Source organism: Loxodonta africana, chromosome 15 (assembly GCF_030014295.1).
Source record: "Loxodonta africana isolate mLoxAfr1 chromosome 15, mLoxAfr1.hap2, whole genome shotgun sequence".
NCBI classification, from domain to species: domain Eukaryota; kingdom Metazoa; phylum Chordata; class Mammalia; order Proboscidea; family Elephantidae; genus Loxodonta; species Loxodonta africana.
In genome coordinates this window covers 78,576,386-78,593,480 of record NC_087356.1, presented here as the reverse complement: position 1 = coordinate 78,593,480, position 17,095 = coordinate 78,576,386, and positions in this window count along the sequence as shown.

Below are 17,095 nucleotides of genomic sequence, written 5' to 3'. Positions count from 1 at the left end.
GACTCATAGCAACCTTATGGGACAGAGTGGTGCTGTCCCATAGAGTTTCCAAGGAGCACTTGGTGAATTTGAACTGCCGACATTTTGGTTAGCAGCCATAGAACACTTAACCACTACGCCACCAGGGTTTCCTTCTTAGACTTGGAGAAAGTGAAATCTGCAAGGGGCCAGCACAGGTTCACTCACTCAGTCAAGCCCCTCATTTTACAGAGAACAGAAGGGCTACAGAGGAGGAACACGGCAGAGATGTGGGAGAGCTTTGGTCTGGGCCAGAGGTGAGGAGGAGCCTGCAGCGGGGGCTAGGTGGGGCAGCCCACGGGGGGGGGCAGGGGGGCTGGACCACCAGCTCACTCACTCACTCACCTCAGGGCTGACCCTCCTCCCAGCACAGGCCTACCCATTGGCCAGGGCCCGCAGCAAGCCTAGAAAGCCTCAACTCCCCTTCCCCCCACTCCTTTGCCCAAACCACTGCCACTTGTGGATCAAAAGACTTTTTTTTTTTTTAAACTTGATTTATTTATTCATTTATTTTAATTTTTATTGTGCTTTAAGTGCAAGTTTACAAATCAAGTCAGTCTATCATACAAAAATTTATATACATCTTGCTATATACTCCTAGTTGGTCTCCCCATAACGAAACAGCACGCTTCTTTCCATTCTCTATTTTCATGTCCATTCGGCCAGCTTCTGACCCCCTCTGCCCTCTCATCTCCCCTCCAGACAGGAGCTGCCCACATAATCTCATGTGTCTACTTGAGCCAGGAAGCTCACTCCTCACCAGTATCATTTTCTATCCCACAGTCCAGTCCAACCCTTGTCTGAAGAGTTGGCTTTGGGGGTGGTTCCTGTCTTGGGCTAACAGAAGGTCTGGGGACCATGACCTCTGGGGTCCTTCTAGTCTCAGTCAGACCATTAAGTCTGGTCTTTTTATGAGAATTTGGGGTCTGCATCCCACTGCTCTCCTGCTCCCTCAGGGGTTCTCTGTTGTGTTCCCTGTCAGGGCAGTCATCGGTTGTAGCCAGGCACCATCTAGTTCTTCTGGTCTCAGGCTGATGTAGTCTCTGGTTTATGTGGCCCTTTCTGTCTCTCAGGCTCATAGTTACCTTGTGTCCGTGGTGTTCTTCATTCTCCTTTGCTCCAGGTGGGTTGAGACCAATTGATGCATCTTAGACGGCACTCTCCAAAGTGGGATGCAGGATGTTTTCTTAACAGATTTTATTATGCCATTTGACCTAGATGTCCCCTGAGACCATGGTCCCCAAACCCCCGCCCCTGCTATGCTGGCATTCGGTTTATTCAGTAAACTTCTTTGCTTTTGGTTTAGTCCAGTTGTGCTGACCTCTCCTGTATTGTGTGATGTCTTCCTTTCACCTGAAGTAGTTCTGGTCTACTAGTTAATTAGTGAACATCCCTCTCCCTCCCTCCCTCCCTGCCCACTCTCGTAACCACCAAAGAATATTTTCTTCTCGGCAAAAGACATTTTTAAAAAAATCCTCAGTTGCCTGAAGGTGGGTGATTGAGAGCAGTGCACACACATTCCAGAGCGCTCTCAGACTTTGCACGTTTCTGCATTTCTGCAGGTGGCAGCAATTTTTGCAGAAAGGGCATGGAGGCTGCAGCTGGGCCAGGCACAGCCTGCTGCAGCTGCCTGGGGCGGCCTCTGCCCACCCAGGCTGCCCAGCCTCTTGTTTTCACCTCAACCACCGTTGCTTCCACTCTCCGCCTGGGAACAGGGCGTGGGGCAGGGGCTCCGGCCACGCCCAGACCAGTGGGTGTCTCCCTGCCTCTCCCACAGCGCCTCTGTCACAGCCCAGCAGGCTTGTCTGATTGTCAGCAACAGCCAGATACAACCAGGTGACCCGACTCAAGTCACACACCCTTCCTCCCACGCAGTCCCTGTGATCAATGGGGTGGATTAGCCATGTTTGTACATTTCTATGAGAACAAAAAAAAAAAAACAAAATCAAACCCGTTGCTGTCAAGTGGATTCCGACTCATAGTGACCCTATAGGACAGGGTAGAACTGCCCCACAGGGTTTCCAAGGAGCGGCTGGTGAATCTGAACTGCCGACCTTTTGGTTAGCAGCTGAGCTCTTAACCGCTGTGCCACCAAAAGTGGGACCCAGGAGACCTGGACTGAAGACTTGACTAAACCAGTGACAGGCTCTGTGCCTGTGTGCAAGTTATCAAACCATCGTGGGTCTTTTGTGCATAAATTGAGGACTTTGCTCCAGGTCAGGGGTTGCAAACTTAGATTCTGTAACACAAATGAACAAAACATGGTGTGAGGGAAACCACAGTGCGAGGGGGATGATGCGCGGCGGGACCCCAGCCCTGGGGAGTGGTGAGGACTAGGATGACCTGAAAGTCTAAAAATAGGCCAGCAGTGTCTCTGATTATTGCCATAAGGGAATATGGGCTCTTTATTTGCTAGACCTCCCAATTTTTCAAAAAAAAAAAAAAAAATGAAGGTGGAAATCCACATTTCTATGTGAAATCTTCCAATTTTTAAACAGTGACTCAAACTCTGACAATCTGCAAATCTAAGGGTGACTGTGTGTGCATTGGAGATGTGGTTGGGAGGAGACCTGTTTCTCCACTGGTGGGCCTTGTGGCCATGCTGCTGGGTGGAAACCCCAGGTTCTGCTCAGGGTGACTTGTATTGGCCAATAAACGAGAGACCGAAGTGGGAGAGCAGAAAGACTGCTTCCCGAGGGTGAGGGGAAAGGTGATTTTTAAGGGGTTTACAAGTAGGGGGTTCATACAAGTTACATCAGCAATGTTCTTTTTTTTTTTTAATCGTGCTTTAAGTGAAAGTTTACAGCTCAAGTTAGTTTCTCATACAAAAGTTTACACACACATTGTTACGTGACCCTAGTTGTTCTCTCTATAATGTGACAGCACACTCCTCCTTGCCACCTCAAATTCTCCTTGTTCATTCAGCCAGGTCCTGTCCCTTTCTGCCTTCTCATCTCGCCTCCGGACAGGAGCTCGGCAACATCCTTAATCATACTATGCAGCCATAATGGGGTTTACGTTGATTTAGGAGATAATATTGGGGCCATTATTCCCTGTTCTTGAGCGTACAGAATGTGACCCAGCTGGAGCTGGACTCACAAGGACACATCCACTGGGGCCTGAGGTATAAAGACAATAGCTAGGACAATCTTGGAAAACATCTTTAGGGGAACTTTCATATAAACCAATCATAAACAGAGCACAAAAGACTCACATATTTTCTTTTTGACTCTTACTTTTTTCTGTTAGTATTTAGTGAATAGTAAGATTTGTTGGACCAATGAGGACCCTCATGACTGTCGTTACTGAAACCTGTACCAGTGATTGTTAAGAAAGACAATTGAAAATATAGGATCACAGTTTCTAGCCAATCAGTAAAAAGGTGAAACTTTTAATGCTTTTGTCCATTTGTAACGTTAATATATACTGATGACTCTGTAACGTTCCTTGGACTTGGGCAGACATGGCTGTGGCAGTGTGCTTGTCCATTTCACCACTTTTGCCTCTTTAAACATATGCTGAATAAAATCTTTCTTTTTTGCTTTACTAAACTTTGTGATGTTTTTACCCTAGAACAACATGTAACTTCATGCATTGCCAGGATTTTTATGGCGCAGGCCAGCAAAGGAACTGGGATTCTAATGCAAAGTTGTGAGGCTAGCCAAGCAAGCTGCTTGAGCCAGCGGAATTTTCCACAGCCTTTTTGGAGACCTCTGCCTTAGGCAGGGAGTCTTGCCTTCTCCTCAAGGGTTCAGGGTCCTGTCCTTGAACGAGATCTCAGCCTGAACATTGACTCTCAATAATTTCATGCCCCTTCAAACTGATACGGAGTCCCTAGGTGGTACAGATTGGCAACATGCACAGGTGCTAATCAAAAGGTTGTTGGTTCGTATCCACCCGGAAAGGCCTGCCGATCTACTTCCAGAAACATCAGCCACTGAAAGCCTCATGGAGCACAGTTCAAATGTGACGCACCTGGTGTTATGGCGCCATGAGTCACAGATGATGCGAGAGTGACTGGTTCTTTGGTTAAACTGATGTAAACCGAACCGCCAAACCTGTTGCCATGGAGTTGATTCTGACTCAGAGTGACCCTGTAGGACAGAGTAGAGCTACCCCATAGAGTTTCCGAGGAGCGCCTGGTGGATTCAAACTGCCAACCTTTTGGCTACCAGCTAAGCTCTTAACCACTGCGTCACCGGGGGTGAAAACAGTGGGTTTCCCAGGCTTCCTTGCGGCTAGGACTGGCCAGGGCCCCAGTTCTGGCAAATGAGATGTAAGGGAAGTCACTGGAAGAGGCTTCTTGGAAAGTTCTTTAAAAGGGGATAGAGTCAGCTGGCTTTACTTTTTGACTTTTACCCTTCCCCCTTCTTCCTGCCTTGGACACAGACAAGAGGCTTGGGAACTGCAACCACAAGGCAATAAACCTGAGTTTGAGATCACATGTGCAACTTGGCAGAGCAGAGAGATGAAGAGAGATTGGGTCATGGGTGGCACCTCCGAGTCATGTCAGCCCTGGATGCCTGCTGTATGAGAAAAAACTCTGAGGTTGTTTAAGCCACCCATTTTCAGATTTCTGTCACTTACCACCAGTAACCAGTTGCCATCGAGTTGATTCTGACTCATGGTGACTCCATGTGTGTCGGAGCAGAACAGTGCTCCATAGGGTTTTCAACGGCTGATCTTTTGAAAGTAAATTGTCAGGCTTTTCTTTTGAGGTGCCCTGGGTGAACTCAAACCCCCAACCTTTTGGTTAGCAACCGAGCGTGTTAACCATTTGCCTCACTCAAAGACGTCCCTGTCACAGATGAATGTAATTTCTAACAGACCGTTCTTCTGAGCATCTCTGATCTCTTCCTGAGAGGCTTTCTGGTCAGTCCATTTCCTTTCACTCCCACGATATTTCTGGCCTGTTCTTGCATCTCAGCAACACTGTAGTATTCCTGCCTGTCTGGCCTAGCCTTGGTCTCTAGCCCTGAGTGTGAGGGTCCATCTCATACTGGCATTCAGGAAGAGGGCAAAGAGATGAGTGACAAAATGGACAAACATATCTTTTAACACAAATAACCAACAGAAGACTGATATTCATATTAGCCAGATAGACTACATACAATTTTAGAGAGCGAGAGCTCCTACACAACAATAAGAAACAGAGAGCTAACCCCATAGGAAAATAGTCAAAAAACTTAGTGGGAAATTCACAAAAGAGGAAACGGTCAGTAAATACACTAAAAAAAAGGTACTTGATCTCATTAAACATTTGGGAATGAGTGCTGAAGCCACAGCAAACAATATCATATACCTCCAGATTTGCAATAAAATTTAGAAGTCTGATAAGACCAGTGTTGACCAGGATGTGGAGCAAAGGGAGTTCTCAAATACTGCTGGTAGGAGTGTAATTTGGTACAATTACTTTGGAAAATAATTGGACGGTTTAAAAAATTTGAGTTGGAGTTGGAGGTAAACCTTTGGGAAATAGTTCAAACTTTTTTTTTTTAATAAGTTGAAAACAAACCTCTTCTCCCATCCAGCAATTTTACTCCCGGGTCTGTACTCTAACAGCTCTACATGTGCACACCAAGGATAGCTGTTACAGGAATACTCATACCAACATTGCACGTAATTGCAAAAACTGGAAACAAATGCCTATGAATAAAGAAATCTTATATCCATACAGCAGAATACAGCAATAGAAATGAACAGACTAAAGATACACATAGTTACATGGATGAATTTTATGAATACAGAGTATGACTCCATTCACACCAAGTTCAAACCAGGCAAAATGGAGACCCTCCACATGAGTGGGGCAAACACATGGGTCTCAGATGAGGGTGGAGGGGGGAGGTGGGGTCTCAGGCATCCCGCTTGGAATGGGAGGAGCCTCTGGCAGGTGATGCTGAGCACTACGCTGACTACCTTCCTCACAGCCTTGCCAGTGGAAACTGATCCCAGATCCCAGAGCTCTCTCATCTTCTATGCAAACAGCTCCTGGAAGAAGTGAGGTCAAGACGACGTGTAACTGTCCACTGAAAAATAACACTTCCAGCTTCCGGAGCGCCGGCAACATTCTCTTTTAAGACCTGATTACAAGATGTTAGCTTTGCAATTATCTATTGATTTATTAAAATGCCTGCAATGTTAGAGGCAGCACCGTCTACAAGATCACCCTCAAGTTTGATAATTCACTAGAAGGGCTCACAGAACTCAAAGCTGTTGTGCTTACGGTTTTGTTTATAGCCAGGAAAGAATATAGATTAGAATTAGCCAAGGGAAGGAGGAGTATGGGGCAGAGCCCAGGAAAGTTCCAAATGCAGAGCTTCCAGTTGTCCCCTCCTGGTGGACATTACTTTTTGCAGGAATGATGTGTGACAACAGGCACGGAGTATTGGCAACCAGGGAAGCCCCCCTAAGACTTGGTGTCCAGAGTTTTTCCGGGGGCTCCATCACATAGGTGGCCTTGACTGCCCATGTGGTTGACCTCCGTCTCCAGCGCCTCTGGAGGTTGGCCATTACCACGCAAGCCAAAGGTCCCTCCATCACATTGCTAGACTACCTTGTGTGGCCAGCCCTGGCCTAAGCAGACACTCTTATCAGGCGTGACTTTCCAAGGGCTTAGAGATCGTCTCCCAGAAGCTAAGAGCAGACACCTCTTTTTGGATAAGGTCAAATTCTTTACTTACACACTGCCATACATGTTAGATACACTTCCCTGCATTATGTTATCTTTCACGACAAAATAATTTTTAAAATTAAAAAAAAAAAAGAGTCCATTTGCTTGCTTGGTTTGGCCCTACTTGGACGGGTGGGGACAAAGCACCTGAGACTGGACTGGGGCCTGGACAGCAGGGCCCAGGCTGAGGAGCCAGCGTGGGGTACAGCCTCCAGAGGCAAAGCGGGAGGGTGGGGCCCGGCTCCACCTGCTCTGAGGAACTCCAGCACGAAGTCTCAGAGAGCCCTGCTCTTAGAATAGCTGTACACCTGCAGATGACCCGTTTCTGTTGTGGTGAGAAAGAGTTAAAAAGTAATTAAGTAAAAGGGCAGGCAAGGAACATGCTCGTCTTCGACAAGCTGGTCCCTCACGATTGTGAAACTACTGTGGTCTCACACCTCCCACTCGCTTTCTTCAATCAGTGCTGCAGCTACAGGAACTCAGGGTTTTAAGAAGCACCTGCTCGGAGCCACAGAGCCTGGGGGGTCTGCAAGCTCCCTTCGTCCTTGAAGCCTTGGCCCATGAGGCCCAGGATGCCCCTGAGTATAGTTCTTAGAGATAGGGCTCTGCTTGGAACCCAGCTTCTGCCACATTTGGGCTCCATGACTACAGGCAATTCATTTTACTTCTTTGGGCCTCAGTTTCCTCATTTGCAAAGTGGGGGTAAAAATATCTCTCTTAGAAATGCAAATCAAAACTACAGTGAGATGCCATCTCACCCCAACAAGGCTGGCATTAATCCAAAAAACAGAGAATAATAAATGTTGGAGAGGGTGTGGAGAGACTGGAACACTTACTTCTACACTGCTGGTGGGAATGTAAAATGGTACAGCCACTTTGGAAATCGATTTGGTGCTTCCTTAAAAAGCTAGAAATAGAACTACCACATGATCCGGCAATCCCACTACTTGGAATGTATCTTAGAGAAATAAGAGCCATCACATGAGCAGATATATGCACACCCATGTTCACTGCAGCACTGTTTACAATAGCAAAAGATGGAAGCAACCAAGATGCCCATCAATGGATGAATGAGTAAATAAATTATGGTATATTCACATAATGGAATATTACCTATCAATAAAGAACAATGATGAATCCGTGAAACATTTCATAGCATGGAGGAATCTGGAAGGCATTATGCTGAGTGAAATTAGTCAGTTGCCAAAGGACAAATATTGTATGATACCACTATTATAAGAACTCAAGAAAAAGTTTAAACACAGAAGAAAATATTCTTTGATGGTTACAAGGGTGGGGAGGGAGGGAGAGGGGTATTCACTAATTAGATAGTGGACAAGAATTATTTTAGGTGAAGGGAAAGACAATGCACAATGTAGGAGATGTCAGCACAACTGGACTGAACCAAAAGCAAAGAAGTTTCCTGAATACAACCGAATGCTTTGAAGGCCAGAGTAGCAGGGACGGGGGTTTGGGCACTGTGGTTTCAGGGGACTTCTAGGTCAATTGGCATAACAAAATGTATTAAGAAAATGTCTGCATCCCACTTTGGTGAGTGGCTTCTGGGATCTTAAACACTAGCAAGCGGCCATCTAAGATGCATCTATTGGTCTCAACCCACCTGGAGCAAGGAAGAATGAAGAACACCAAAGACATAAGGTAAAGATGAGCCCAAGAGACAGAAAAGGCCACATAAACCAGAGACTACATCAGCCTGAAACTGGAAGAACTAGACGGTGCCCGGCTACCACCGATGACTGCCCTGACAGGGAACACAACAGAGAATCCCTGATGGAGCAGGAGAGCAGTGGGATGCAGATCTCAAATTCCCATAAAGAGACCAGACTTAATGGTCTGACTGAGACTAGAGGGACCCTGGAGGCCATGGTCCCTGGATCCTTTGTTAGCCCAAGACTGGAACCATTCCTGAAGCCAACTCTTCAAACAGGGATTGGACTGGACTATAGGACAGAAAGTGACACTGGGGAGGAATGATCTTGTTGGCTCAAGTAGACACATGAGATTATGTGGGCAAACACTGGAGGTGAGACGAGAAGGCAGAGGGGGACAGGAGCTGGTTGAATGGACACGGGGAATATAGGGTAGAGAGGAGGAGTGTGCTGTCTCATTAGGGGAAGAACGGTTAGGAGTACACAGCAAGGTGTGTATAAGTTTCTGTATGAGAGACTGACTTGATTTGTAAACTTTCACTTAAAGCACAATAAAAAAAAACCCCTCTTACAGGGTTGTCGTAACAATTAGAGATGATGTATCTTAGGGAAGCAGAAAGTCAACCAAGGGCACCACCTGTTTTGTTAATGGGAAGAGGTGTCCCAACTGACTCCTTTTCGGCAGCTGAGATGACCTGAGGACTGTTCCCTACACTCCCCTGGGAGGGCCTGGGATCACATAGTCAGCGGCCCGCATGTTGATTCCAATGCCTGGCGACCCCGTGGGTATCCGGGTAGAACTGTGCTCCGCAGGGTTTTCAAGGGCTGATTTTTCAGAAGTAGATCACCAGGTCTTTCTTCTGAGGAACCCCTGGGTGGACTTGAACCTCCGACCTTTTGGCTATCAGCTGAGTGCTTTAACCTTTTGCACCAAGTAGTGACTCCTTGGATCACGTATCTTACAAAAATTCCAGAGGGCTCCAGAGAAGTTTTGTTTAAGGTATTGTCAGGAGACTTCCTTATCAGCCACAAAGCTGCTCCTTCAGGGTCTTTCCTGCTCTGAGCCTGGTATAACCTAAATCTATGGCCTATGGTAGAGTAGCGGGGGCCCACATAGGCATGACTTTCTCGGTTGTGGGCCAAGAATAACTCTGGTGATCAAAATAGCCAAAATAGGCCTCAAAGCAACAGAATATGACTTTGCTTGTCCTGTGAGGCCTCACCAAAGTCTGGATGGAGCCCAGACTATCCTCTTGGCTTAACCATTTGCATGAGGGCGAACAGAGACCAGGGCCTCAGTGGAGGTCCTGCCATAGATACCTTCAGCTCAGTTGAGGGGAATGGAGACCCTAGTCAGAAACAAGGAAACACCGCTGGAACAAACCTATGTCTGTCAGATGGGGGTGGAGGATGAAGAGGTGGGGTCTTAGTCACGGAACAGGAGGTGGCTCTGTAAGGCAATGCCTTGTCCATGGAAACCAAGTGAAGTCCAGACCCCTGGACTTCACATCAGTGCTTTTGTGCAAACACGTCCTGGAAGCCCTATATACAGTGCAGCTGAGGCATGGCTGCCAACTGAAAAACAACACTTCCAGATCTCCCCATAAAAGGAGCCTTTACCAGTGATAGGAGCTCCTGAGAGGAGGTTCCAGTCCACCCAGAGGAGCCTTGGAAGAAAGGCCTGGAGATCTACTTCCAAAAAAAATCAGCCACTGAAAACCCTATGGAGCACAGTTCTTCTCTGACACACATGGGGTCACCATGAGTCAGAATCCACTTGAGGGTAACTGGTTTAGGAGTGATAACTCCTGTGGGTGGCTTCTGTAATAGCTTGGACTCCTCAGGCAGTTTCTCTGCCTCTTCCCCCCATTCCAGAAGACTCTTGCAATTACACTATGGTTTGGGCAACTTGGAGAGGGTAGGTCAGGAAGGGCCTTCTGAAGGCAGAACATCCAGGGGAGATGGGAACACATACAGGCTCTGCTCCAGACGTGAAGACAACCCCAAACTCTCAGAGGTGTGGCAGGCAGCCCTAACAAGGCAAGGAGAATTTTCTTAGGATGGAGTCTGTAAAGATAGGCCATCAGTGTGCATGTTCACATGGGACGGCTGGGCATCTTGACTCCCCTTTACCAGGCACAACATCTTGTTCTTTTACGTTATGAAATGCTCGAAGCATGTTGAAAAGTTTAGATGATAAACTTAATTGTGCCTACCACCTAGCTTTGTCATATATTCTTTAGTTTTTGGTTTGTAAGAATTGAAAATAAGACCAACTGAAATATCCTGTGTACCCTTTCTTACTCTCACCATCCCCCTCTCCATTTCTCCTGGATCTGCTGTTTATCCTTCCCATTCAGGTTTTAATACTTATCCTGTGTATGTATATATCTACAAACTCTGCATAGTATTGGTATGCATGCTTCCAGACACTCACTACAGGGTATTATAGTGTATCATCTGGCAATTTTTTTTTGGGGGGAGTGTTGGTATGTTTCTGAGATTTAACCATGTTAATACATGGGTCTAATATGAGAATCAAAGTCTTTTATAAGTTTAAGAAATTTAAATTTATTTCGGTATTATAATTTTGACTTAGTTTTAACCATCTTATTTTGTGCTTCTTAATTTCCTCATGGTTTTTCTCTTATTTCCCTTCCTTTGTTTACTACTCCTATGGAATTTACTGAGTCATTTTTTTTTATATTATTATTACTTTCTCTAGTTTTATTTATTTATTCATTCACTCACACATTCATTCATTTGCTTTATTGGGTTTTTAGCTCTGCGTTTTTCACATGCACATTGACTTACAAAGTCTAAAGTTAATCAGGTTTGATAAAGGGCCAAAGTCCATTAAATGGGGAAGAGACAGCCTCGTTAACAAAGAGTTCTGGCAAAGCTGGATATCTATCTATAGAAAAATGAAACAGGATCCATATCTCACGCCGTACACAAAAACCAACTGAAAGTGGATCAAGGATCTAAACATAAAACCTAAAATTATAAAGATCATGGAAATAAAAATAGGGACAATGCTAGGGGCCCTAATACATGGCATAAATAGCCTATCAAACATAATTAAAAATGCACAAACAGCAGTAGATAAATAAACCAAACCCATCCCTGTTGAGTGATTTCAACTCATAGCGACCCTATAGAACAGAGTAGAACTGCCCCATTGGGTTTCCAAGAAGCAGCTGGTGGATTTGAAGTGCCAGACTTTTTGGTTAACAGCCAAATGCTTAACTGCAAACGGGACCTCCTAAAAATTAAACACCTATGCCTGACAAAAGACTTCTCCAAAAGAATAAAAAGAGAACCTACGGACTGAGAAAAAGTTTTCGGCCAAGACATATCCAACGAGGCTCTAGTCTCTAAAATTTATAGAAAACTTCAACACCTCAACAACAAAAAACTCAAACAACCCAATTAAAAAAATGGGAAAAAGATATGAATAGGCACTTCACCAAAGAAGACATTCAGGCAGCAAACAAACACATGAAAAAATGCTCAGGATCATTGGCCATCAGAGAGATGCAAATCAAAACTACAATAAGATACTGCAGTGTAATGAATTACTTAACATGGCCCTTCTAGCCCTGGTCTTTGTGACTCACACACAATGATTGAGTGGGACTATGCAAATAAGTTATATGAAACCTGTGATTGTAGGGGTTAAGTGTCAACTTGGCTAGGCCGTGATTCCCAATATTGTTTGGTTGTCCTCCATTTTACATGTTGTAGATACTGACCTCTACATATTGATGAGGCAGGAATGGTGTGGGGTGTGTCTTCGGTCACAGCCTTGCAGGAGGGCGTGACTCAAGTCCCACCCTTACTCCAGTTAAGCCCTTCCCTGAGGTGTGGCCTACATCTAAGATATATATGTGGATGGCCTGGCGGGGCCCTCTTTCTCTCTGCATCTGGATCCCACGATCATCCAGTTTGTGATCGACTGACCTCCTCCTTCTCGGGCTTGATCTAGAGGCCTGCCATCTGGTCTGCTGATTCTGGTGTTCGCTGGCTTCCACAGCCTGGTGGGCCTGCGGCCTATTATATGACCTAATTTGCCAGCTTCTGCAGCCTTGTGAGCCACCAGCCTGTGGTTCTAGCTGCCAGTTTGGATTCGTCAGCCCCTGAAGCCACGTGTGAAGCCTAGTCTGACCCAAAGATTTAGGACTTGCCAGCCTCCACAACTTCAAGAGCCATTTCCTTTACATGGTTTGTGAGTTCTGTGAGACGTTGCAGAATTAGAGAATCCGAAGACTGGAGGGAGAGTACTGAGGGGAGAAAGACTAACTGATGTTGGAGATGATGGAGTGGTACAGCAGTTTGGAAAAGTTGGACGTTTGGGACATTTGTTCTGATCCTTATAAAAGAAATTATTCATTTAGATACCATTTCACCCCAACAATAGTGGCACTAATCAAAAAAACAAAACAAAAAATGCTGGCAAGGTTGTGGAGAGATTGGAACCCTTATATACTGCTGCTGGGAATGTAAAATGGTACATCCACTGTGGAAAATGGCGTGGCACTTCCTTAAAAAACTAGAAATAGAAATACCGTGTAATCCAGCAATCCCACTCCTATGTATATACCCCAGGGAAATAATAGCCATGAGACAAATAGACATGCACTCCCTTGTTCATTGCAGGATTGGTCACGATAGCAAAATGATGGAAAAAACCTAAGTGCCCATCAACGGGTGAATGGATAAACAAACCGGTACCTACATACAGTGGAATACTATGCAAAAAAGAACAAGAATGAATCCATGAAACATGTTACAACACGGATGAACTTGGAGGGCATTATGCTGAGTGAAATAAATCAATCACAAAAAGACAAATACTGTATGAGACTACTTCTATAAAAAATCAAGAAAAGGGTTGCACACACACACACACACACACAAATTTTTTTTGGTGGTTAACAGGGATGGAAGGCGGAGGGATGGAAAATCACCAACTAGAAAGAAGACATGTGTTAATATTGGTGAAGGGAAAGACATTATACAATAGGGGAGAAGTTAGCACAATAGGCTCAAGGCAAAGGAAGGCACTGAAAGGAACACAAGAATAAAGGGCAATCATGGTAATTTACATGACATAGACAACTCTCCAACAATAGTAGTGACAAATAATCTATGAATGGATATATAGGTAGAGAGGTAAGCTAAAGAGGAGTGGGAAGGTGCAAGGGAGCACGCCCACCTGCAGATATAGGTTGGGTTGTGGATATTACTACATACATATTTGTAGATGCTATATGTATATTAATATAGACAATAGAACACACAAGGAGCATAGTCATGGAAACTTCCTAGACATAACCAAACACCTTAAAGGCTCAGGACATAGACCCAGAACATCTAATTGGCATAACATAGTTCGTAAAGACAATGTTCTATATCCTACTTTATTGAGTAACATCTGGGGTTTTAAAAGCTTGTGAGCAGCCAGCTAAGATACAAGTATTGGTCTCATCCCTGCCGGAGCAAAGGAGAGTGAAGAAAACTGAAGACTAAAGGGAGCGATTAGTCTAAAGCATTAATGGACCACATGAACCACAGCCTACATGACCCTGAGACCAGAAGAACTTGATAGTGCTTGGCTACCACTACCGACCCCTCTGGCTAGGGTCATAACAGAGGGTTCCAAGCAGAGTGGGAGAAAAATGTAGAACAAAAATCAAATTCATAAAAAAAAAATCCAGACTTACTGGTCTGACAGAGCCTGGAGGAACCCCCAAGACTGTGGCCCTAAGACACCCTTCTAACATGGAACTGAAGCCATTCCCGGAGACCACCTTTCAGCCAAACAATAGACAGGCTTACAAAATAAATAATAACACCCGAGAGGAACGAGTTAATTATCTGAGACCAAAAGGGCAAAATCTGCCCAAAAGCAAAGATTGGAAGGCAGGAAGGGGTAGGAAAACCAGAGGAAATGTAATGGGGAAACCAGGACAGACATGGGGTGAGTGCTGACACATTGAGGGGAGCGTGACCAATGCCTTGGAACATTCTGTGTACAAATTGTTGAATGGAAAACTTTTTCTCTGTAAACCTTCACCTAAAGCACAATAAAATATTTTGTAATAAAGTTAGTCAGAAACTTTATTGTCCCCTGAAGATGAAAGGCCTTGGAAGCACTTTAACTCTGGTCTGACCCCTATGTTTACATATTGTCACCCAGCATTTCAGGTCCATCTTATTTTCATACCTTTAATTGGTCATCATTTCCACCTAACAATATGACATATTACTACTCCCATTTTGAGGGGGGAACTTCGAGAATACCACAACTTCTACTGCTGTGTAAGAAGTAACCGCAAACCTAATGGCATAAAACAATATCCATTTATTATCTCACAGGTTATATAGGTCAGAAGTTGGGGCACAGCTTAGCTGAATTCTCTGCTTTGGTGTCTCACCAGGCACCAATCCAAGTGTCGGCCAGTGTTCTACTGGAGAAACATTCAATTCCAAGCTTCCTTAGCTTGTTGGCAGAATCTATCTCCTTACACTGAAGTTCTCGTTTTCTTGCTGGCTGTCAGCCAGGGGCTGTTCTCAGCTCCTAGAATCCACTCATCATTCCTTGTCACATGGCCCCCTCCGTAGACCTCTCACAATGTAGAAGTTTACTTCTTCAAGGCCAGCAATGGGGATAGAGTCTCTGACCCTCAAAGAAGGCATAAACCCTCTTTAAAAGCTTACTTCCTATCTTTAGTTATCTAGTGCTGCTATAACAGGAGTATCATAAGTGGATGGCTTTAACAAAGAGAAATTTATTCTCTCACAGTCTAGGAGGCTAAAAGTCCAAATTCAGGGTGCCAGCTTCAGGGGGAACCTTCTTTCTCTGTCAGCTCTGGGGAAAGCCTCTTGCCCCCAATCTTCCTCTGGTCTAGGAGTTTCTCAGCTCAGGGACCCCAGGTTCAAAGGACATGCTACACTCCTGGCTCTTCTTTCTTGATTGTAGGAGGTCCCTCTCCTATCTACTCACTTCTCTCTTTTGTATCTCAAAAGAGATTGACTCAAGATACAACCCAATCCTGTAGATCATGTCATGCCTCATTAACATAACTGCCTCTAATTCTGCCTCATTAACATCATTAAAAAAAAAAAAGTTGAGTCCATTCCAACCCATAGTGACCATGTAGGACAGAGAACTGCCCCATAGGGTTTCCAAGGAATGGCTGGTGGATTCAAATTGCTAAACTTTTTGTTAGCAGCCGTATCACTTAACCACTGCTTCACCAGGCTTCCACTAACATCACAGAGGTTAGGATTTACAACACGTAGGATAATTACATCCAATCACAAAATGGAGGACAACCACACAATACTGGGAATCATAGCCTAGTTGACACACATTTTTGGGGGACACAATTCAATCCATAACACTACCTGATTAATTTAGTCCCATTGGGGTACAGTGAGTTACTTAATGTGGCTCTTCTAGCCATGGTCTCTGTAACTCGCACCAAATGATTGGATGGGGCTATGCAAATGAGGTGTATGAAACCCTAATGTGGGGATTGCTCAGTTTTGTCATCTGCTAGGCTTAAAGGGAGACACTGAGAGAAAAAGAGTAAGAGCTGTAATACCGAAGACGGAGAGGGAGGGCTGCACCATTGGAGATGGCAAGACGCAGTGGAAGGGAAAGAGCAGCAGCAGAGCCAGGAGACAAGCAGGAGATTGCATGGTGGGCTTCCCAGCCCACAGAGTGAAAAAGCTGAGCGCCTTCAGCCAGGACGCTTGCTGGTGGAGCAGGGTGTCTCTGGGCACTTATTGGCAGAGCTAAAAGATCTTTGTAACACTTACTGGAGCAGGGCCAAGGGCCAAGGAGAGATCTGCCTTCAAGCACAACTGAGAAGAGGCTGTCCCGATCGAAGAACTCTATCCTGAGTGTTCCTGAACATGAATTGTAACCTGTTATTCCCTAATAAATCTCATAATTTTGAGTATTGTCGATGAGTTGTGTGGCCATTGGAACGAACTATTGGGCTCAGCAGAGAAGTATAGTGCACCATGAGGGGGACAAAAGTGCTGGCAAAAGGAGGTGTGTTTGACCTCTACCTCACAGGGATCAGCTTTGGGCTATTGATTTTGATTCTCCTTCCCCTTGTGAAGTTAGAGGAGGCCAGATCCCTCTACCGTGCCATTTTTATACCCACTCAGGATAATCTTCCTCTTGCAGAACTCAAAATCAACTGATTTGGGAACTTAATTATATTTGCAAAATCTCTGTCATATTCCACTAGCTAGAAGCCACAGGTCCTGCTCACGCTACCGCAATATGTTTATCTTTCCATGTTAGTGGGACATTAGTGGGGGACCTTATGCCACCCAGAGAGAATCAATAGGAGTGGAGGGCATGTTTGGACCTGGGGCCCCTGAGCTGAGAAACTCCTAGGCCAGGGAAGGATGGATGACAGTGACGTTCTTCCAGAACCAACAGAGAGAAAAAACATTCCCTGGGAGCTGGTGCCCTGAATCTGGACTGCTAGCCATCTGACTTGTCTGTCAGTTTGGCATACTGTGGTGGGTTGTGTGTTGCTGTGATGCTATGCTACCAGTCTTTCAAATATCAGCAAGGCCATCCATAGTGGACAGGTTTCTGCAGAGTTTCCAGGCTAAGACAGATTAGGAAGAAGGACCTGGTGGTCTGCTTCTGAAAAACCAGCCAGTGAAAGCCTTATGAACAGCAGTAGAAAGTTGTCTGATA